General features: G+C 41.7%; 1 protein-coding gene across 9 annotated transcripts in view; it reads right to left on the bottom strand.

Annotated features, from left to right (window-relative positions):
* ESRRG (estrogen related receptor gamma) overlaps window positions 1-24,717 on the bottom strand; it is a 695,415-nt gene that overhangs the window by 608,312 nt on the left and 62,386 nt on the right. Inside the window, exon 1 of one of the 9 annotated variants that reach the window (XM_086345301.1) lies at window positions 23,193-23,417. The exons of 7 other annotated variants lie outside the window; for them this stretch is intronic. The gene's annotated coding sequence lies outside the window, so the exon portion shown is untranslated. Of the gene's footprint in view, window positions 1-23,192; window positions 23,418-24,717 lie in introns of those variants that run through there. One more of the 9 variants, XM_086345310.1, reaches the window with a different exon arrangement.

Here is a 24,717-nt window from a genome sequence, read left to right as displayed (position 1 = left end):
GCACTAGGCCCATGATCGAGAAAGGTTCAGAATCAGTTTCCTCTTCCATTTCAGAGACATGTCTGGTAATAGCTGGGGGCCAGAATTCTCTTTCAAAATCACAAACTCGATTATGGCACTTCCTTGCTTAGAAATCACCAACAGCTCCGTTTCTCATGCAGGGTAAGGTTTAGAATCCTTAGGCAACAGGCAAGCCCTTCTTAAGAGGCCAGTGCAGGCTCCTTTTCTGACTTCGTCTGACGCTCCAAGTTTACCAGAATCCTTTCAAGTTTCTTAAGCCAAGCTACTCTTCCCCATATGCAGGTCTTTATACAATTCTTTTCTGGCTTAAAGGCCACTCTACCCTGATAAATTATTCCTTATTCTTCTCTTTCCCCATTTCCTCATCATGAAAGATCCTGGGCTCACAAAACCCCATTTCTGTTTTCTTCCACACAGTTACACTACCTTTCCAGCTTCCCTGCCTGGCATATAGATACATGAATAAACTCTGCCCTATGGTATATGGGCAGAAATGATGTATGACATCACTGACCCCTAACATCCTCCTGTAAGATTTTCTATATTCTCTCTCCTCCATGGTTTCAGCCTCTGAGTGACTTGAAGATGGTCTGGGTCCCTGAATAACTACGTGGAGCAGAGTATCCAACTCACCCCAGCCTCCAATCCAGGTGAGACCACGGTGGCATTAGTGAGAAATACTTAAAGACACCAAGATGTTCAGAATGTTTGTTTCTGCAGTTAGTCTACTTTAACTAATGTGCTCAACCAAACAGTATTATGTTTTATCTTTTGCTACGGTGCTTATAAGTTCACCATGTTTATTCTGGAAGAAGTCAAGGTATAAACAGAAACGCATGCTTCCTGAAGGAAAGAAAAGCTGCATGTATATCAAAACAAAACCAAAATTATGCAAGACATCTACCCATTTCTGGGCTGACTAGCTAAGTTTCCTATACCATCTGTTTTGTTTTTGTGTTAGACACTCACTTGTATCAGGCTCTTCGCAACCCCATGGACTATAGCCGTCAGGCTCCTCTGTCCATGGGATTCTCCAGGCAAGAATACTGGAGTGTGCTGCCATTTCCTTCTGCAGGGGATCTTCCTGACCTAGGGATGGAACTTGAGTCTCCCGCATTGCAGGCAGATTCTATCTGAGCCACCAAGGAAGCTAACTCACTCCAATAGAGTGGAACCCATAAATGCAATTTCATTTCCTAGAACATGGTGCCGTTGATATTGTATTTATGGGTTCCACCCTATCAGGGTGAGTTAGCTTGGACAGAAGTAGATTCTTCTGGGGGAGCTGGCCATATCCCTTTTCCTAGACTGCTGTTTGTAATATACATGCCGCTAATTATATGGGCCACTATTTAAACTAAGCTGGGGAGAGAATTCCAGAAAAATGTTGGCAGCGATGGCAACATAGTTTTTCAATCCTTTGAATGCTGTAAAAATAGAACAACTGCACACACACAAAAAAACCCTAAATCCATGGACAACAAAACCAGGAGATGTAATTTCCTCATGAATCTCAAACAATTCAATGAGGCAAACTACGAAGAGTCACAGATCCTACATGGAATTGGCACGTGGATGACAGGAAGAAGGAAGTAATGGGCATGATAACTAATGGGACTGAGATCCTACATGGACTCGGCACATGGATGACAGGAAGAAGGAAGTAATGGGCGTGATAACTAATGGGACTGAGATCCTACATGGACTCGGCACGTGGATGACAGGAAGAAGGAAGTAATGGGCGTGATAACTAATGGGACTGAGATCCTACATGGACTCGGCACGTGGATGACAGGAAGAAGGAAGTAATGGGCATGATAACTAATGGGACTGAGAACGGAATCCTACAAACACCCAACACTACTCACTGGAGTTTCGTCCTTTTTTAAACCCAAGTGCAACAGCCCCACAGTAAGCAGGACTGACAGGAACAAAGCAGGTTAATTCCCACGAGCGGTCAACCATGAACTGTTCCTCTTCCAGAGTCAGTCCCCACTGAGGAGATACTACTGCATAAGACAATAAACTTGAGCAGCATGGAATAAGAAACCTGCAAGAAAGAGAAGGTCTAGATCAAAGCAGAGGAGGGGAAAGCAGGAGGGGATCCTAAGAAGTGATCTACCATATTCTTAAAACCCCAGCAGTACACACACACACACACAGAAGAGAAAGCTTTATAAAGCTAGTGAGACTTCTTGAACCCTACTTCATTCTAAACTGACACGAAAATTAATTTCACATAAAAATAAACAATGAAAAAGTATCAAGGTCAAATTTCATACAAAGTTATTATAATTACAATAAAGAATAAGGAGCAGAAAAAAAAATCCCTAAACACAACAAAAGCATGCTGGAGAGACATTCTCTCAAAACAGATCAAAACTATAACCTATCATTTCAAAAGAAGTTTGAAGACATTAAGAAAGGATATAAAATACAAAGAACATCACAATCAGGTTTAAAGGACTCATAAATATGGTGACAGGACTCAGAAAAGAACTGAAATAAAAGGAAAAAAATTATAAATGCCAGCTAAACTAAAAACAAACACAACAAATAATTCCTTAATGAATATAAAAGGTAAAAAGGAGGAAGGCTAAAAAAGAAAGAGATACAACAGTCTGAAGAGTAAGAGACAAATAGTAAAGATAAGCAAAGAAAATTGAACATACAGGTAACAAGAGATTCTGAAGATGGAACCAAAGGAAACATAACAAATATTAAGAACTATAACTTGGAGAAGGCAATGGCACCCCACTCCAGTACTCTTGCCTGGAAAATCCCATGGATGGAGGAGCCTGGAAGGCTGCAGTCCATGGGGTCGCTGAGGGTCGGACATGACTGAGCGACTTCACTTTCACTTTTCACTTTCCTGCATTGGAGGAGGAAACGGCAACCCACTCCAGTGTTCTTGCCTGGAGAATCCCAGGGATGGGGGAGCCTGGTGGGCTGCCGTCTATGGGGTCGCACAGAGTCAGATACAACTGAAGTGACTTAGCAGCAGCACAACTCCAGAAAATTTCCAAAGTATAAAAAAACTTGAAATGACATTAAAATTTATAACATGTATCTGCCAATATTGGCCCCCCAAAACAATAGTAAGACATGTTTAATAAAATCCTTTGGAATTTTAGGCAAAATTACTGTGACAAAAAACCACTGTGACATACAGTGTTAAGAAAATTAAATTACCATTTGAGGACGATCCCCTGGAGAAGGGCATGGCAACCCACATCAGTATTGTTGCCTGGACAATCCCATGGACAGAAGAGCCTGGTGGATTACAGTCCATAGAGTGTCACAGAGTCAGAGACAACTGAAGTGACTTAGCACACGTGCACACAAGCAATGCTTTAGGCCATTAGAAATCAGAGTTGTCCATTTGCTATATTAAATAAAAGAAAATAATTTTATATCCAGCAAAACTGATTTACAAGTATTAAAGGTTCAAACAAACTGGCCTGGATATAGGCAAGAACCGAAAAAATATTGTCTCCCTGAGTCCTTTCAATGGAGAAGGAAATGGCAACCCACTCCAGTGTTCTTGCCTGGAGAATCCCAGGGACAGGGGAGCCTGGTGGGCTGCCGTCTACGGGGTCGCATAGAGTCGGACACGACTGAAGTGACTTAGCAGCAGCAGAGTCCTTTCAAAAGAACATGCTAGAAAATGAGCTTCAGGCAATCAAAACAATTAGGCCAACAACATAAGGACTAGTGGTGAATATCAAAATATATAGTTCGCTGCAGAATTTAGCTAGAAGGAGGCTAAGCAGTAGACAGCAGAGTATCTACTGACTATGCTCTGACAATGTGGATATAGCATAACTATTTAAAAATGAGAGAAGGATGAAGGGTACAATATGCAAAAAAAAAAAAAATTAATTTACAATACCTACAATGGTCCTAGTTTTAGCACTATTTTCCTGAGACTATTGTGCACATAATTTGGGATAAAACAAATGAGTTAATTATGTGATATTCTAATTCTGTTATCCCCCTGTGCCTTTGAGAACCAACATTCTTCTGGAAGGAAGGATATATAAATGTAATGCAGAAGAGGTAAAATAAAACTCTATAATCTCACATTTGAACTAGAGTATCAATATGAATTCATAAGCTCTTAAAATATATACTAAGATAAACTGCAAACTATCTCTATCATTTTATGAGTTTTTGATAGAGATTCCCAATCCTATCCTCTACAAAGGGTTAGGAAACAATGACAAACCCAGTAGTAGGGAGTATCCTTAGCACTTAAGACTAACATTTCTCACCTAAAGAAACCAGAGCTTCTTGGAGAAAATGGCTGATTCCAGATCTAGGGCAGGAAATATACAAGATGAACCTGGAACATCTTGTATTACCAGAGGGCAGGAAAGTTAAAGGTTTTTAAGACAATGACCAAAGGACTCAAGACCCAACTCAAAGGGCTCCCCACTGGCTCAACTGGAACAATCTGGGCTTCAATTACGATTGCAGCCTTGTCAAACACCACCTACAGTAGAGCCAAAAGGATCAGACTGGAGTCTGACCCAGTCTCTGGATCCAGCAGCCAATTTGCAGGACAGCCAGGGCTGAATAACTTGTCTAACGGACTATGAGTGTACAGTCGGGAAAACTCAGGCTCGGGGAAACTCTATAGGTCAAAGAGCCCAAGTTCCTCAATAGATAAATTGTAAGGAAATGAAAGGGATTAAAAGGGAACTTTACAGATTAAAAAAGACTTAAAGGCATATCGATTTTTTTTAATGGCCAAGACTAAACATGGTGTTTGTGGATACCCACTGGGTGATAAATGTGTTTCTAAAAATATAATGAAGTGACTATTATAATGGATAATGGTTACTTATGGGGGGGTTCAAAGGGTTGTGATTGGGTGAGGCACAGGGAAGGGATTCTGGGGTAGCAAAACTCTATTTCCTGTCCCAGCTGGTGTACAATACATATGCAGTACATATACACATATATGTACACATATTTCATACAATATATAAATATACAGAGCATTGCTGCTAAGTCACTTCAGTCGTGTCCGACTCTGTGTGACCCCATAGACGGCAGCCCACCAGGCTCCCCCGTCCCTGGGATTCTAATACAGAGCATTAGGACATGCATTTGATTTGTGTTGCCTTCTGTATTCATGCTGCATTTTCAATAAAAATATTCTTCTTAAAAAAAGACTAGGAGTTTCTTGCTGTCATCCAATGCCCCACTGAGAAGGCAATGCAAAGCACGTGGGTGAAGTGGAAAAGAATGTGAGGAAATGATGATTGAGGTCATATTGTGAAGGTCAACAAAAGTCTTTGCCGAGTTATATTTAATTCAAAGATAATGTAGATCCACTTAAAGGTTTTATGAGTCCAGTGATTTCCCCTTTCCTCTGAACTTCTTAATGTCTCCATCATTTACTGGATTCTCATATTTGTATAATTAAGCTAAGCGAGCTAAAGAAAGACAATGCCAAATAAACCCTGGCCAGAAATCTATATTCTTACATGGTTGAAGAGGGCTGGACCATGGCCGTTATCATGGGTAAAGTAACACTCATCGTCTTTATTGGGATTTAATAAAAATCAGCTTGCTGTATCATATTATACTAAATTAACTTTATTCAGACATCTTTACCTTTTTAAGCAACTAAATTCCTCTATTTCTCAGGGAACATACTATGATTCAGGAGAAAAGAGTCAACTTAGAGTTATGAAATCAAAACAACTTTGAAAATGACGTAGAAAGACACAAGGGAATAAATGCCTCTGAGTGAGTCTAAACAATCGAAACAAATGTACAGGTATCTTCTTGAGACTGTGGAGAAGGTGTCTCTTAGAAATTATTATTTTATACATATTATTCTGTTTTAAAATATCCAACCTTCATAGATAGGCTATTTTACTTAGCACGCCAAATATTTTTAGTGACCATAAAGAATAGTCATAAGAAATTTTGTAGATTTGTTCTTTTTTCTCACTCTAAAAGGTCTTAAGTTCTTCCATTCCAAATTATTCATCCAGTGGGATTTTCAGGAGTTAATAAGGTGGAAAATGCTCCTTGTTCAAGACAAAGACAAAAATGAAGCTTTTAAAATCGCCAGCGTCACCGTTAGGAAAAAACGTCCTGCCAATCACCAGAGCAGAATTCAATCTCATATTACAAAATGACTCCTTCCTAGTTCTTTTAGAAATAGATGGGGCACTGAATCACAAATAAAAAAACAAAATCTAACTACCACCAAAATAGAAAATAATATAACTCAAAGTAGCTAAATGTGTGTAAGAACCAAATGTAATAGGCCATATGTGTTACAAACTTCACAAGAGCCCAGGACTGCATTCATGCTCCCAATTCATGGGAAATAAATGGACTCATCCCACCCGTAACTCTGGAATAAAAAGACAGTTGCACAGGACTGCACAAGAGCCAAACCCAAATTCACAGAGGTTTTATTAAAAACAGGAAAAGGTCAGTCCTCTTCCCCCAAAGGAATGTCCAGGGCTTGTTGGAATTATTACTCCAAGATAGTTTCTTTATTAAATTCACTGTGCAGGAATAGAAAGACAAGGCTGGGAGAACTAGAAAGACAACAGAAAGTCTTAGTTTAGCCACAAACTAAATTTAATGCAAGATAAAGAGGAATCGGCATTCTCTTCACTCAATCTACAAATCAGATATATTTTAAAAGGTAGTCCTTAATGAACTGAGAAATCATATCGTTAAAGAACCCATGAATGTACATCATCTTTGCTCTTTCCTCCAAATAAAATAAGAGTGATATGCCAGGTATGGGGAACCACCTCACCACCAAACAAGAACATGAAACAGTCATTTACTTTTTCACCTCTGCTCACTACTATTTAAAATCAAGGGTTAGTTAATGAATTAGTTTGAGTGAATTTACAGATTGAGGGTGGCCCAGCACTGTCTCGTTTAGCCAATGTTTTTCAACATGGGTGATCACAGGGGAAAATCTCAAGCCCAAATTCACTGTCAACTTAAAATGGATCCCTGAGACACCCCTGGCGTGTGAACTAATTCTGTTTGTATCAATATTTGGAACATGAGACAGATAACACAGTCACTTTACATGATGCTCCAGCACTCCCTCCCCAGCATTTTTATCATTTAAAATAATCATGTTTTGGGCTTCCCTGGGGGTTCAGTGGCAAAGAATCTGCCTGCCAATGTAAGGGACATGGGGTTTGATCCTTGATCCGGGAAGATCCCACATGCCAAGGAACAACTAAGCCTGTGAGCCACAACTACTGAGCCTGTGTTCTGGAGCCTGGGAGCCACAGCTACTGAAAGCCATATGCCTAGAGCCTCTGCTCTGCGACAAGAGAAGCCACTGCAATGAGAAGCCCGCACACTGCAACTAGAGTAGCCCCCACTCTCCACAACTAGAGAAAAAGCCCTCGTAGCAGCAAAGACCCAGCACAGTCAAAAATAAGTTTAATTAATTAAATCATTTTTAAAAAGTGACCATGTTATGAAAGCTGGGGCAGCAAGTGTGAGAGACTTTTACAAGCGTGAAAGAAAAGAAGGCAAAAAGTGGAACATATCTCCTCTGGTCTCTGCCTAGGTGACATCCCAGCTTTCAACAGCAAGGCTACATTTGGGTGGCAAAGCACAGGGTACTGTATTCCATTTCAGGGCCGAGATAGGGGGTTGAGTCATCTGGTTTCTTTCCATTTCAGATCACATCCCTGGCAGAAAAGTCAACAGATCCACCATAATGCCCATTGCTCTGGATGCAGACCCAAAAATATTCCTTGTAAGGAGGTAAAAAAATGAAAGCAACATCTGGCAGAGAAATCTGTTCTCAAGAGCTACAATCTAAAGGAAGCGTGGGGTAGTGGGGGAGGGACATCCTGGTGGCTCAGGATGTAAAGTATCCGCCTGCCAACTCCCAGAGACACAGGTTTGATCCCTGGCCCAGGAAGATCCCACATGCCATGGAACAACTAAGCCCCTGCACCGCAACTATGGAGCCCATGCTCTGGAGTCCCAGAGCCACAACTCCTGAGCCCACACACTGCAATTACTGAAGCCAGTGTGCCCTCAAGCCTGTGCTCCACAACCAGAGGCCACCACAATGAGAAGCCCTCGCACGGTAAGGGAGAGTGGCCCCAGCTCTCCACAACCAGAGAAAAGCAGCGGGGAAGACCCAACACAGCCAAAAATAATAAATACAAATTTTTTTTTTTAAAGGAAGAGTGTCATGGATTGAAGGGATTGAAGTCCTTCTTTTTGAGATGCTGTTTACAAGCTGGTGCTAGTGTTTGGTGGGTAACGAGGGAGGAGGCTGATTTGGAGCAGCAAAAACCTGGGAGAGACAAATCCCTCCCTTTGGTCTACAGTCTCAAATGTTGCTCGATATTCAAGACTTGGATGGCTTAGAAGTGAGAAGGTCGCCTGGTTTGGGTTGTATTTCTTTCCCTGCCGGGCTTTTGATGGAGAGGTCGGTGAAACTAACAAGGCCATGGAGAGAAGGGAAAAAGGGCGGTGACATCAGAAGAGACTCTGGCCACTCGGTCAACCCTTCACCAGGCAGGTACCTGCGCCACCAGCTCTTCACTCTCTCTGCTGAGACCTAACAGCAGGATCCGTCTTGGAAGAACATCTGATGTAAGGCTTCAGAGTCTGACATATCGTTACCCTGCCTTGCCTCCTTCTCCTCTAACGGGTTCTAGAAAAAGCCTAGGAGAGTGCCGTTTCAGCAGACAGGGAAAAGAGGGTTGCGACGCTTTACATAGTTATTTTTATATTTAATCCAAGAGCGAAAGAGGACTAGGCGACCCAGCTGACTCTCAAAAGCATTTTAGGAAGTTGGCCGCAGAACAGCCATCTCCTGCTCTCTCGGACCATGTATCAAGAAACCGGATCTAGGGTATAGATATGTTTGTTGAAGATATCAATAGCGCAGATAATTAAGTTAGCTGCAGCAAACCAGCTCCAGGCTTTGAAGTGTGGGCACAGTTGATGCGCTCACCTTTCCCTCACCTGAGAGGCTAAGCCTACAATCTCCTCACAGATGTTCACAATCTTGTGACCTTTGGTCCCCCCTCATTATCACATCATTGAGGTTACCTAACCCCGTGGGGCCGACCATAAAAAGAATTTTATCAACTGGAGAGTGGTGAATTCCTACCTTCAAAGACAAGACTCCGCCTGGGTGAGAAGAACCTTCAGCTAGAGGAGCTGAAATTCTCTAGACTTCTCTCTGCTGCTGTGGAAAGGAAGGGAAGGGCATCACAGAGCCGGAAAGGATGTCCACTAACTCAGTGCTCCCCAAACGCTGAATTGTATGGGAATCCCACCAGGTGTTTCTAAAAATACAAGTTACTGGAGCCTACATTTAACACTGCTACTGCTAAGTCGCTTCAGTCGTGTCCGACTCTGTGTGACCCCATAGACGGTAGCCCACCAGGCTCCCCCGTCCCTGGCATTCTCCAGGCAAGAACACTGGAGTGGGTTGCCATTTCCTTCTCCAATGCATGAAAGTGAAAAGCGAAAGTGAAGTTGCTCAGTCGTGTCCAACTCCCAGCAACCCCATGGACTGCAGCCTACCAGGCTCCTCCGTCCATGGGATTTTCCAGGCAAGAGGACTGGAGTGGGGTGCCATTGCCTTCTCCGGCATTTAACACTAGAGATTCCTATTTAACACTCCAGCTAGAGGCCCGGAATCTGCATTTTAATGATGAGTACAGAGGTGAATCCAAATGTGTAGTCCTCGGACCACAGTTTTTAGAAACCTAAGAACTGAGTGAGTCCAGCTTCTCAAGACTCCAGAAGTATTATATGTATAGCAATACGTACATTAATGATCCAATAAGAGCGGTATTACCCCAGAAACCACCAACCCTTTACCTATTACATTTTGTGCTTTGTATATTTCACATTATTTAATCTTCATTATATATATATAGATAGATAGATAGATAAAATAATTTGATCAATTTTACAGTCATTCTTTACTAACTGAGCTACGAGGGAAGCCCATACAGTCATATACATATATATATACAGACACACTATAATTTGATCCATTTTACAGTCATGGAAACTGGGCAATGGTAATTTGATTCAAGGTCACAAGCTAGTGAGTAAATGGTTAAAAATCCACCTTGCAGTGCAGGGGACACAGGTTCTATCACTGGTCGGGGAATAAGACCTCGTATGTTGCAGGGGAAATAAACTCGTATGCGGCAACTAGAGAGTCTGTGTGCTGCAACTAAGACCCAATGCAGCCAGGTGTATATATATGTGTGTGTGTGTGTGTGTGTGTGTGTGTATAATACTACATGAACTCAGCCTCTTTGTAGCCAAGTCTCTACTGTACCCAGTCTCTCTATAGACTCCCCAAACTTGAATATATCCTTACTGTATTCTATTTGGGGTTTTCATCGAGGAAGGAAAGGAGAAGAAAGCAAGAACTTAAAGGAGTCAGCCACTGAACTGCCACTTTTCCCCAATTCTAGTACCAGGCCTTTTACAGTAAGAGAAAAGCAGAGGTGTTTCAACTGCTACTAGAAAGATAAATAGCCTAGGATATCTATTCGTGCCCCATAAATACTGCTGCTCAGAATACTGATATATTTCCAGTTATTTGTGATGTTTTCCTTTTCGGTTTTTTATGACAACTGAAATTTAATACAACAGGCCAGTTTGGCAAAGGTGAGCTGTGTAGCTATGACCAACTTAATTCCCTGGACTCAGAACCCTCAGAAAGTGTCAAAGCAGCAAATCTAAATAACTTCCCAATTCTCCCAGAAGCCCCCACCAGGAATATGACTTCTGACATAGCATTTCCAGGGAGAATTCCATGTTAAATGTGTTCTTGGAGACTCTCCCATGAGACTTGCCCAGAGAGATTCTACCTGGTTTTTGTTGGTTTTTTTTTTTTTTGACATGTGAGATTTTAGTGTATCAAACCCACCTTGATGTTGAAATTTTAAAGGGAGAGAGATGAGACAGAGAACAGTCAGAGAGAAGGTTACGGCCTCAAGGGTGAGCGGCCACTTCCTGACCATGGATATTCACTCTCCATCAGTTACACACAACCAGAAGATCACTTCTGTTGAGAACGGTTACTGGAGAGGAAAAGATGGACAGGCATGGAACCAGGTGCAGGCCTGGCAAGCAGAGGGTTATAAAACCTTTTTCTTTTTCCTTCCTCTAGAAGCAAATATAAACTTGCTTTATGATGCCAATCCTAGTTTCCCAGAGAAGTGCTTTGGCAATAACAGCCCTGGAGAATAAAAGCTTGAGCAACCAGGGGCATTTAGAACAATAAAGCCGCCTTCTTCCCACACATATTATTGTCAGTGCTGCCATGGCTCTGTTCCATACATTTCCTGCCAGGAGCTCACCTTATTCCTACAGTCAAGCATGGCAGTGTCTGAGTACTGAAGGCCATGGTCATGGTACCTCCTCGGTGGAGTTGCATTGAGGATCAGTTGAATCAGTATATGGGAAGATGCTCTGGACAGTACCTGGTACACAGCAAGCTCTTCATGAGTCATAGCTATGATATTGTGGGATAGTGGCTGTTATATGCATTGATAGTTCAATAGCCACAATGCACGTAATATATCCCAAATATTTTTAAAGTAAATATTTGACTTGTTTTTTTAAAGCAAATATGTGACATCCAAAATCACTGTGGACAGTGACTACATCCACAAAATTAAAAGACGCTTGCTCCTTGAAAAAATAACTATGACAAACCTAGACAGTGTATTAAAAAGCAGAGACATCACTTTGCTGACAAAGGTCCTTATAGTCAAAGCTATGGTTTTTCAAGTAGTCATGTATGCATGTGAGAGTTGGACTATAAAGAAGGCTGAGCACTGAAGAATTGATGCTTTCGAAATGTGGTCCTGGAGAAGACTCTTGAGAGTCTCTTGGACAGCAAGGAGGTCAAACCAGTTAATCCTAAAGGAAATCAAGCCTGAATATTCATTGGAAGGACTGGAGCTGAAGCTGAAGCTTTGGCCACCTGATGCAAAGAGTCAACTCATTGGAAAAGACTCTGATGCTGGGAAAGATTGAGGGCAAGAGAAGAAGGGGGTGATAGAGGGTGAGATGGTTAGATGGCATCACTGAGTCAATGGACAGGAGTTTGAGCTAACTCCAGGAGATGGTGAAGGACAGGGAAGCCTGGCATGCTGCAATTCAGGGGTCACAAAAAGTAGGACACAACTTAGTGACTGAACAACAAAATGACTTGTTTGTATTTTTTATATTTATTCTACATCCCATGGGGGAAATGCTAAAATCATCCATTTATAAATAAAATCTGAAAATGTTAAAGCAACCTACTTTCTCCCTTACCTTTTAAATTCTGGAAAAGCAAGGCTTTTCGATCTCAATATTGTTGACATTTGAGGTTGAAAAATTCCATGTTGTATAGAGAGTTGCCCTGTGCATTGAATGGTGTTTAGCAGTATCTGTGGTGTCTACTCATCAGATGCCCAAAGCACCCTCTTCCCAGGTGCAATAATCAAAAATGTCTTCAAACATTGTCCTTTAGGGTTCAAAACTGCCCTTGGCTGAGAACCACTGGTCTAGAGTCATTCTGAAACAGACAAGTGAACTACAGACACAGGTTCTCTAAAATATGCCTCAAACGTAAGATGCTGTGTCCCTACTGGGGATTTCACTCATGCTACAAATAGCATTTTACTAGCAGTGAAGTGAAACCCAAAGCCTGACAGGGATGGTGAGATGCTTACCCACTAACAAGCTATGGTAAGCAAAACAGTCCAAACTTCTTCACTTATGCAAACTCAACATTTAATTTTCTGCAAGATTACCCACAATAATTACAAAGTTTCTATAACCCAGCCTCAAAAGCTTGAAACTCTGAGATCCATAAGAATTGATCTTTTATCTTTTACCTCTGCCGTTTACTGTGTCTGTGTAACATAGCAGATGAGTGAAAGCAATGCTGTCCTCTAATTTCTAGAAGAAAGTGAAACTTTAAATTATTAAATAATCCAGTAGAGAGATATAGAGAGTAAACCTCTAGCGTACAAACATTTTAAGCATGCATCTTTCAACTGAACAATTTTTTTTTCCATATGATAATAATAGTTTGACATTCTAAAAGTAATGCTGAAATATTAGCCGGTAGCTGCCGGTTAAAGATGGTTTGAGGCCAAAAAGCTGACATCTCTGGGACACCAGTGTGTTCACTCTGCCAGTCACATACAGTACTTTTGAAGCATTAGCAATAGCTTGAATGGACTTCCTACCAGGAATCTGCGGTCAATTCTGACTAATGCCAGATCAACTTGAAGATTTCAGAGCCATTATGAAATATATAAGTACTCTGACATAGTCTGAGAATGAAGACAAACCAAGAAATTCACACTATTATCAGAACTGGGTTAGGATCTTACTGACCAGGGATTAGAAAAATAGAGCTCAAAGGAGAGAGAACACACATTCTTTCCACTTTCTAATATCCACATGACTTATAAGGTTTCATTCCAAAGGGGGAAAAAAGAAATGGCACCCATATTTTAACTAAGTATCAGGCCAAGGCAGTTTTATCCGAAGGGTATTAATTGCTCTGGTGAAGGAATGTTGCACCATCCACTCACACCCTGGATCTCACTTAGTTGTTCCTTCATGTTTAAGATGCTATTACTGTCCTGGATTATGCTCCTATGACGGGTGAAGTGGGCGGGGCATTGAATGACCAGGAACTAAGTGTGCATGTACAAGGTCATTTCTCTTTTGCTTAGAGCTGCCTCGATTCCATCTGCTAAGAAGCTGACAGTGTATCTTCACTCCAGTGCCTGACCTAAGAGGGGAAAGTCTGGGGACTGAGGCAGGGAGAAGTCACCAGCATCCTGTATGAGCCATCCGGGGGGCACTCCCCTTCCCCTGTCCCCTGGCCTTCATCTTTGTTGTTTAGTCGCTAAGTCATGTCTCACACTTTGCGACCCCATAGACTGTAGTCTGCCAGGCTCCTTGGTCCATGAGATTTCCCAGGCAAGAATACTGGAGTGGGTTGCCATTTCCTCTTCCAGGGGACCTTCCTGACCCAGCAATCAAACACGTGCCTCCCAAGCTGCAGGTGGATTCTTTACTGCTAAGCCACCTGGGAAACCCCAGCCTTCATCTTTCAGTTCAGTTCAGTTCAGTCGCTCAGTTGTGTCTGACTCTTTGCGTGAGGACAAAAATCAGAATCTTTGCACCATCCTGTAGCCACAGGTACTGCACCCACAAAAAAAACAGACATCACAAGTTCTTTCTTCTAATATTCTCAGGGCTGTTTTTTCCCCCCATCTTTTTTCCCTTTTCTAATGCCCTTCCCACTCGGTTTTCAGTCCTACCCCACACCAGCCCTCTGTCAAGACTGGAATTGCTAACAGGTAGAAGCAATCTAGATCTAGATGTCAGAAGACTCAGTTTTGAGCCTTCCACTCTCTTTTTAATAGTGTCCCTCTGAACAAGCCACTTAATCTTGCCAAGTTAACTTAGCTATCAAAGGGAAATGATAATTTGTGACTTTATAAACTTTCACTACACAAATATCATGTGTTATTAGAAGAAATATTTAAAGCTAGAAGGGGTCATTCTGCATGTTATTTCAGTGGACCTGGTAAGAAAACAATTATTTATCGACAAGCACAGTTATTTTCAAGCAGCTTTCCTCAAAGCTGGCCAGATGGTTCCATGACTTTCTAAGAGAAAAGGTGAAAAGCCATCACATTTACCCCCTTTTAATCTTCCTTTTCTACCTTCATCATTTAAACACAGAAAAAGGGTTATTGGGCAGTTACCATATTTTCCCCTGAGAAGGAAAAAGTGTTCCCAGTGGTCTAACTTTAGGGATTCTGTTTAAACTGACTGAGAAGGTGGTCTGACCTTGGCATTAACCTTGGAAATTACGAAGCTTTCCACATTTGCCTCTTTCCACTGTAGCTGGACTGCCTCTTGTTTCTCACACAACAGTTTGGGACCTCCCTCTTTTCCTGGCCCCCTGTACGTAACAAAAACCCACATCTTCAAAACAAGCATGCAGAGCAGAAAGTACTTCTTGAAAGGGAGCTCCATCTGCCTTACAAACAGAGTGCCAGTCGGACATATCGTGGGAGCAGCAGGCAACTGTCTGGGGAAGAGACCATAGCATCTGGTGGACCCCAGGAGGCTAAGCACAAGAAGGACGGGATTCTCTCCAGTGCCCAGCCTGGATTCAAGGGGAAAAGAGAACGTTGTGAACTACAGCCCTGATGTCATTCCTTAAAGATCAGGAGACGGTCTTCCGAACTCGAAGGCAAGATGAAAACCTTCAGGGAAGGGTCAACCTCTCTTTCCACTTCGAAGAAAGAACCTCATTATGTACACAGGTGTGACTCTTCCATCGTGTGTCTCCAAGTTCTTAGAAACTGATGAAGTGATAACCATACCAATTAGAAGAGATCATCGCAGGAAAGAGGAAAGTCTTTTTCTGGAGGGTCAAAAACTAGAGGACTTTCATATCTGCTATCAACTCCTATGATCTTAGGGAAATAATTTAACTTCTGCACAACTCCTTTTCTTCATCTGCACAATTAGGAAGAAAGTGTCACTGAAAACCCACAAGATTTTTTTTTTTTTGAAAATCAACTCAGGAAGTAAAAACCTAATTTTAAATAAAAAGCATTAAATATTTAATAATATTCTTAAGCATCTTGTCTTCTGCATATGAATTAATCTAGCTTATGCCTATAGCTGCAAAAGCACAAAGGGACTTTGGAAAGTCTTTATGTTCACATCTGTAAAAGCTAAAAGATGGTTCTAATATTGTCTGCATGTCAGTGTACCTATGTTTCTTTCTCTTCATGTGTCTGTATCTTTGTATGAATCTTTCTGTCTCAAACGGCAGAATAATGTAGCAGGAGAGTGCCCTGGATGTAAAGATAGAATACATAGAGTAAATCCCAAGTCCATTATTTCTGGTTGTGTTGCTTCGGACAAAATAACGTCTAAAATGAGGATGATGATTCTGGATCATCTACCTCCACGATTGCTTGAGTGTTAAATGATAGCCACGTTCTCTGCCACCTCTCTCTCTCACTCTCCTCTTCCTCCTCATTATTCATTACCCTTTTCCACCACTGCCTCTTATCTCTTCCTGTCCTTAAGATCAAGTTAAAGTATATTTCTAGATTTTTCTGATTATCGAGTGAATAAAATAAATTGCTTTTTACCGTGATCATCTTCCCTGTTTCTGGTTTGAGTCTCCTGAATGTCCTGTGTGTGTGTGTATTAGTCACTCAGTCGTGTCCAACTCTTTGTGACCCCATGGGCTGTAGCCTGCTGGGCTCCTCTGTCCATGGAATTCTGCAGGCAAGAATACTGGAGTGGGTTTCCATTCCCTTTTTCAGGGGATCTTCCCAACCCAGGGATCGAACCCAGGTCTCCTGAACTGTGGGCAGATTCTTTACCATCTGAGCCACCTGGGAAGCCCCTGAATGTCCTAGAAGAAATCTATTTCATGATTCTTGGGTCTCTTTCATTCCAGAAAATATACATTTTCCACCAACTCTGCAAACTGTCTCCGACTTAGTGAGCAGTGCAGGGGAGATATGTATAGAAGATTATAAATTGGAGGCCTTTGTCTGTCATTCACTAGCTGGGCAAGTTCTATTACCTCTTGTAGGCTCCATTTTCTCATTTATAAGATGCAAGTAACACTATCTATTTCAAAAGAATAATGGGAGAATTAAATCAATTATGATACCATTTAAAACACATGGCATAACGCCTTTTTAAATGGTAAGTACACAATAAAGAGCAGCTTTTATTATGTTAAAACTAAAACACAGTTTTATTATTAATGATACCATGGTGTTAATAATGGTGATTTTTCAGAGGGAATCTTGAAGGTAGGATGCTGCCCCATCAAATAGCTTAGAGACAAAAACTTCTAAGAATTTCTAAAAAAAAAAAAAAGAATTTCTAACACTTACTGTGTACTAGACATTTTTCTTACTATTAATACTTTCCAGGTATTAACTCAGTTATTTCCTAGGTCATCATAGTTCATGAGTGGTTGATTCAAGGCTCAAACCCATCAGTTCAGGACTAGGATGTAAAGCACCATTCAAAATGCGAGGAAAGATAGCATCTTCTAGACAAACCAAGTTGCTAGTAATTTGTTACCAGTAACATAGAACTGGGGGCTTTTCTGGTGGTGCAGTAGTAAAGTATTCGCCAGCAATGCAGGAGACATGGATTCAATCCCTGGGGCAGGAAGATCCCCTGGAGAAGGAAATGGTAACCCACTCCAGTGTTCTTGTCTGAAGACAAGAGAAGAACAATGGTAACTACCCCAGCATCCAGTGGGTAGTCTCATGGACAGAGAATCTGGCGGGCTGTAGTCCACGGGCTTGCAAAGAGTCAGACATGACTTAGCAACTGAACAACGACAAAGTACTGAAGCCTATGATTTTTTTCCTAAACTTTTTCATTTATATTAGAGTATAGCCAATTAACAATATTGTGATAGCTTCAGGTGGATAGCAAAGGGCCTCAGCCATACATATAAATGTATCCACCGATTTTCTTTTTAATTTAAATGAGTGTAGATATAACGGCACAGCTCTTGCTCACCAACACTGTGACTTCCTCTCTACGGTAGGAAAGGAAGCAGTGTATCCAAACTAAAGCTTTAGGACTTGCTTATAGCCCTGGGTTCATCTGCGGTATGAGGACCTCAGGTGCATCAGCATTCGCATCTTTTCATCACTACCACCACCATGATCATCATCACCACCGTGTTAATATTTATTGATCATTCTATGCCAAGCATGGGCTTTCCCTGATGGCTCAGTGTTAAAGAATCCACTTGCCGGTGCAGGAGATTGAGTTTGATCTCTGGGTTGGGAAGATCCCCTGGAGAAAGAAATGGCAACCCACTCCAGTATCCTTTCCTGGAAAATCTCATGGACAGAGGAGCCTGACAAGTTAGAGTCCATGGGGTCACAAAGAGTCAGACACAACTCAGCAGCTAAACAACAACACCAACAAGCATTCTTCATATATATTTTTCTGTATGTGTTAAAGCAGAAAAAAAAATGTTGAAAATCATTGAGCTACACATTTCCAGATGCCTTCTGAAGACTTTACTCATAATTCTACCCTACAGGACTCCACCACCAACCTTGAAAAGAAAAGAGGATGACAGTAATATTTACTGATATCTATCTTGTGTCAAGCATAAGATTAGGGACTTTCCATACATAATCTTATTTAATCCTCACAACAAACCTAAAATATAAGCATTATATTTATTGCTTAGTTATTGTCACTGATTTTTTATTATTTTAATCTCAGATGTATGATGAAGAAAATCACAGCTCAGAATGACTTGGTATCTTTCTCAAGGCTCACTGAGCTTCTAAATTACAGCTTGAGGATTACAACTAGATGTATATGTCTCTTTTGAGTAATATCTTTAAAATAGCCTTACCATTTACTAAACTGGCTTGTTTTCTTCCAATGTAATATAAACTCTCTCTTTTTTGGTCTGTTCACTGGAAGGCAGGAGCCCTTAAAAGAGTACCAGCCTGGGAATCAGAAATCTCAGCTTATAGCCCTGGCTGTACAACTCATGGGTTGTGTGACTCTGGAACAGTCATTTATCCATTTAAAATGAACCATCTCCAGCTCTAATTCTACACACTACACTGCCTGAAAGTAGATACCAGACACCCGTCATCACTCACATGATATCAATTCTAATTGCAGGCTTTCTCTCTGCCCTTGGAAGAGAAGATTATGGAGAGGGACCTGCTGCACAAGAGCATTTGTTGACCAGACCACCAGACAAGGGTGGTTAAGGAGGAGGTTGGCAGGGAAGTGTGAGAAAGTCATCCACCTTACAGCTGTCCTGGCCGGAACACTACCACGGATAAACAAGAGTCCCTCTCTAGAGAATCCTGCTGGCATCTCTTCTTCATTCCTTTCTGGAAAAAAAAAAAAAAATTCATATCCCTGTGAAGAATGTATTGCCTTCGACACGCAACTGCCAAAAACCCAACTGTAGGCAAAATCCATCTGACAAAAATCCCTTAACTGCTTTGATTCAGTTCTTAAAGGAGATTAGTGGTTGGAAGGTCACAGAGAAGCCAACCTACTGCACACTGCAGCCTGGGGTTTCAAAGCTCTCACTACTAAGGGGATCTCCGTACCTCATGCCCCTTCCCTCCAGGCCGTTTAATCAATGAATCAACAAATAGTTACCGAACGAGGCTTCCCTGGAGTCTGCAGGTCACTTCAGATGTGCCTCTCCAGTTCAATAGCAGGAGAAAGAAAAACAGATTTTTCTGACTCTTCTTAAAGTTTCCATTTATAAAACCAGGACTAACATGAAAAGACTGTGAGTCTCTTCTCCCTCTTTTTCTCTTCCCTTGAACCCTTCTGATTCACAAAGAAAAAGAAAATGCTATGGAGTTGAGAGAATAAGAAGAGATAAAAGGAAGAAAGGGAGGAAGGAGGGACAGTAGGAGGTAAGGAAGGAAGGAAAGAGGTGGGGAGACAGACCACAAAGCAGAGAATCAGAAGCTTAGAGTTCAGGAAGGTCAAAGGACACAGCAAACATGTAGACAATCTTCTCAAGATAAACCACAATGGAAAAGAATGTGTGAAAAAAAAATACATATATATATATATATATATGTATGTATAACTGAATCCTTTTGCTTTACAGCAGAAACTAACACAACACAATAAATAAGCATACTTCAATAAAAATTTTTTTTTAAAAAAAGAAATATCTCTTTGATAGCATGTAACTTTCATGTTTACTACCCTGTGAATTACTATTGCTCTTTAGTAGATGTGATTATCTTTGAGAACTAGTTACCACTAGTTTTAAGCTTTTAGGATTGATGTAATGATGAAGGTCTTATAATTCTAGGTGTTCTTCTGCTCTCAGCTCTGGCAACAGGATCACAGAGAAAATGCTCACGTTGCCTCAAACACCCACAGTATCAGAAATCAGAAATACACACACCAAAAAAAAGGTAAATAACTTTCTAAATAATTTGCATGGAAATGAAAAAGTACATGGCAAAAAGATATTACTTTGGGCCTACAGAAAATGTTATGTTAAAAAAACTATACTAGGTTACAAACTAAATCACCATCTCCCAAGTGATGATCAAGTTACTGCATGTACAACCATCACTAGAGCAGGACCGGCCCATGATGTGACTGTTGATCTCTGACCCAACACTTAGAGCAGGATTCTACTTCACCAAATGTTTCCTCAATCAAAAATAATAATGAAACTAGGAACAGCTTATGAAGCACTCACTATATGCCAGACATGGTGGAAAATACCTTCTATGCATCAGCTCAGTTAACCCTTTCACCTGCCCATGAGCGGGCCTGACCTTCCTCAGACTACAGAGGACAACGTGTCACTTTGCTCCAATTCTTAAGCACAGTGATCAGGTCCGGAACAAAATCTCCAACCCAGGTCTCACTCCACGGGTTGTGCTTCTAACCACCTTGTAGCTGACACTTTACTCCTGTTCTTCGGTGTAGGGAATCAAAGCTGGGAAAAGTAAAAATACCGTATTTCATTATCATTTATCACCTCACCAAGACTTGGTGTTCCCCTGTCAGCTTCAAATTGCTCCTTTCCCTCACAACATGAATGACTACAGTTTCTTCTTTCCTTTCTTTTAGATAAGCAAACCTGGTATTACAAGAGCTAACAAACCATGAAGCTATATAAGAGAACCATAACATTCTAAAGAATCCTTCGGTCTAAGCATGTGATGAGGCACTCCAACATCTTAAAAAGCTAATTAAAAAAAGTTTAAATATAAGTACTGTCTTCACACTCATAGGCCTAAACAAATAGTCCACTAGATAAAACTCCTGAGTGGATACAGAAAAGACTGATGCTCTGTTATCTTACTGAACTTCTAAATTACAACCCCCAAGCTTTTTTTCACGTGCTGATGGGGTCTATTGTAATGAAGCCATTAATAGAAAAATAACCCAAATTCTATTATTCAATATGACATCTCTATATGTACAACGATGCATCTATTCAGAAGTATCTGTACGATAAAATGAGGTAAGATATACATACAGCATGATCTTTTGTTCCAAGATGATACGATGATTTTTACCATCTGTGCATAGACCAGTTCGAGTCTATTTCACCTTGAGACATAACACACGTAGAGACAGACCTTTCCTCAGGGTGCCCAGGATTGTCCAACACAGTGACTCTGAACCCCTTCATTCCTGCACACTGGGTACCAGCCAGGACCACCCTTCAAATCTGGCTTCTAAGTGTCCCCTTTCCCCCCAACTCTGAAGACTAGAGTTTCTTTTTTCATTTCCTTTAACAAATACAGCTGAGATCAGTACCAAACAAACCACAAGGGTAGCACTTGACACATATACAGTGTTAATGATTCCTGGTTGAAGGCAAATGTATGAATCTACAACCACACTCACGTCCAGAAACCACTTCTATCAGAGAAATGCAAATCATATCGCAAAGGCGCGTCCTTGTAGAACTCAGCAAAGGTCTGCCTGGGCTCCAACCTAGAGGTTAGACACGGCGCTTCTCCCAGAATCTGCCTGTGCTCATTACCATATTGCAGGAGTGGCTCCCAAAGCCAAGAATCAGTTTTCAGAAAGGCCAAGGTTCTCAAATAATCCGGAGATTTAGGAAGGCAGAGAAAAGACAGTAGCATCACATAAAAGCCAAGGAACAAAATGACCTATTCCTCCTACATCAAAGCTTGAGGACTTCTAGAGCACACTTTTAGCACGACCTTCCATGGAGGAAGCCCAGGAAGACACAGATGTCCTTTGGGTTTCTAAAAGGAAGGTACTTACCGTGAAAACCCACCAGTCACCACGCTTTGCCCAGCATGACAGTGGCCACCCTTCCCCACGGAAGCACAGCCTGGGACCCACCAAGTTTGTGGAGCTGTCTACTTGGGTTGCTTGGGAATAGGCGAGGGGGGAGAGGGGGGCAGGGTGGGCAAGGTGGGGGAGAAAAGACGGACTTTCCCTTTAAAACTGAACAGAAGCTGATCCCAAATCACATGACCTTTTACCGTAATTTCTATTAAAATCATTTCATGTCTGGTTGCCTCTGCTCTCCTGGCTCATTTGTATTGTTTACAACAAGTCATTGCACTGGCAGTGAGTGGGGGCTGAATCCATGGTTACCCGTTTTTACATTCACTAGTTAAATGGAATGCAGTCCTGCTGTGGGTTTCAGGGAACCAGCTCTTAAGAAACCACAATCCAGCTATCAATCAGCCTAATCGGAGAGAAATTAATCTTATAAACCCAAGTATTGGTACATATTAAAAATTGATGGCGAAGGGGCACGGGCTTTTTATTGGTTGGAGTTACGAAAGTGGCCAAGCTGACATTCGACTTAGAGCTTCAGAGTGTTTGGTCTGTGGTCTCCATCTGACAGCCGTACATGTTGTGCAGCTAAACAGCTTTCAAGAGTAACACGACCACCCTTGAAAATAAATCCTCCTTCCCCCCACCCCCACCCAATTTTGTGAGCATTTCCTTCACCTGGTTGCTCTTAGGATCCAAAGAGTGCCTGAACAACAGTTCAACCAGACTGCAAACCAGCAAAGTAACTTAACCAGATACACACAAGCCAGTAAAACATCACACTGACAGCCTTGGGTAGGATTCAATTAAGACAAAAACCCCAGTGGAATGCTCTTTATGAGTAAATTAAAACTGCAAACTAATATGTTTCATTGAGAGCAAAGACGGTCCACTTTCATTATACTGTCCATGAATTTAGGTGGTTAATTCTTCTAAAAACATTCCGCAAAGCAAACTTGTTTCTCAAGATGGACATGCTCAGCAATTATTATTCCTAATCAAAATTTACAAGTTTTCTAGTTTAACGCCCACCATCATCGTCCCACAAGTCACATCTCCACGCTAAATGAGAACAGCAAATAGTTAAAGCTAACATATTACAACCCCATCTACTGCAAAGTCACTGTATCAGAAGCTAGAATTGATTTGTTTCCTCAGAACGAATGGAAAATGAATGTAACAAAACGTCAGAAAAATCCCTCCTGCACTGCTAATCGGATATTGTATAATGGTTGATTGCAGCTCTGCCCTGTCCGCTCGCTGCCTAAATCGTACATACTTACACGTTCTGGGCTCTTCCAAGAGTTTGGTGCAGTTTCAAGGACAAATGTCTTAAGGAAGCCTCTCTACTGTGCAGCAGGGAGTCTAGCGCGGATCTGATGACAAGAGCGCGGTGCTAAATCTGACAACAGAGAAGGAAACTTCCTGCGTGCAGAGGAGATCTTGGAAAGTCTCGGGGTTAAAAAGGCTGCTTTGACTGTGCTGGGTGATCTGCTCCCTGGTTGTGTACACACAGTAGCAGCTGATCTGTGTTTGCAGCCCTGCAGAAAGGAACCTTTACTGAAAACCAATGGTATCACATTTCAGCAGAGCTGGTGCCAAGGGCTGGAGAGCAGAACCACCTTTGACAACTTCACACAATTCAACCCAGCAGACTTACCACAGGTCACAGAGGAGTGTACAAGGCATCTCTCCCCTCCCACCCCATCCCAGGTTTCACCTCGAATAGGTTAGCGCAGTTCCCTGGGAATCTAAATACTGTTACCGGCTCGACTCTGCCAACAGTACAGGGTATTTCCTGGACTTTTATTAAATATAGTCCCCAATCCCTGCTGTCCTGACCTACCATGGACTGTTATTTTTATAGAATTTTAAAAAATGAACCCTAATTTTTAAAAGGCACGGCTCTCTGTTATACAAAAGTTCAGATCCATGGTAGGTTACTAATCCCGCATTGAGTATTTCAGGCTCCCTGGACATTCCTCACAAATAAACCGAGGAAAAATAAATCAGGATTGGAGACCTGATTCCAAGTTCAGAAGTCAGAGTTTTCAAATTCCTGTTTGGTTGGGGGCCATCTTTTTTACTGTTGATTCTAAACTGGCCACAACTATAAAACTTCACTCCAGGTGGACCTACTAATAGAATAGGGCTCTTGGGATTTTAGGATTGGGCAGGCAGAGTATGAATATGCTGTTTGGTGCAGCATCACCTTCTTTACCACCCTACGACGGAGGAGAATGGAGATTCTAGACCTTGCCAGCTCCAAGAGGGAAAGTGAAGAGTGTGGGGTTTAGGGCCAGGGTGTTGACCGCTGGGGCTAACGCAGTCCAAGTCCCTGGTTAACCACCTCAGTATCTGTGTGTGCCCCAGTGTCCTTTCTGATGGCAAGTCTAGGCTATGGTATATTATATGGTCTTTTCTCACAACTGCACATCTGACTTCAAAGGGTAGAAATCAGGGCTGATGGTTTAACCAAAGGCCGTGTTCAATGCGTCAGGCAGCACAGGGCAGTGTTCACCTGCTTCTCTGAAAGCTGGCCCATAAACTGCCTGGGCACCTGGTCAATTACCCACATCTTTTGCTTTTCATTTTGCCCACACTACGGTTCAGATGTAATGGTCATTCCCTACCCTGTAATGTAATGACAGCTTCCTATCCTGACCCGACTGCTTTCTACCTACTTGAGATTGAGTTATTTAAAATCTTCAACTTCTGATTCTTCACCTATGAAATGGAGACAGTATATCTACCATTTAAGATTACTGGGAAGATTTAAAGAATAATATAGGTCAAGGGCTGACCCTA

Source organism: Bos grunniens, chromosome 16 (assembly GCF_055505025.1).
Source record: "Bos grunniens cultivar Pamir isolate PY7600 chromosome 16, Bosgru_T2T1.0, whole genome shotgun sequence".
In the NCBI taxonomy this organism is placed as follows: Eukaryota; Metazoa; Chordata; class Mammalia; order Artiodactyla; family Bovidae; genus Bos; species Bos grunniens.
The sequence above is the reverse complement of the archived record's forward strand: the minus strand, read 5'-3'. Positions and strand labels throughout refer to the sequence as shown.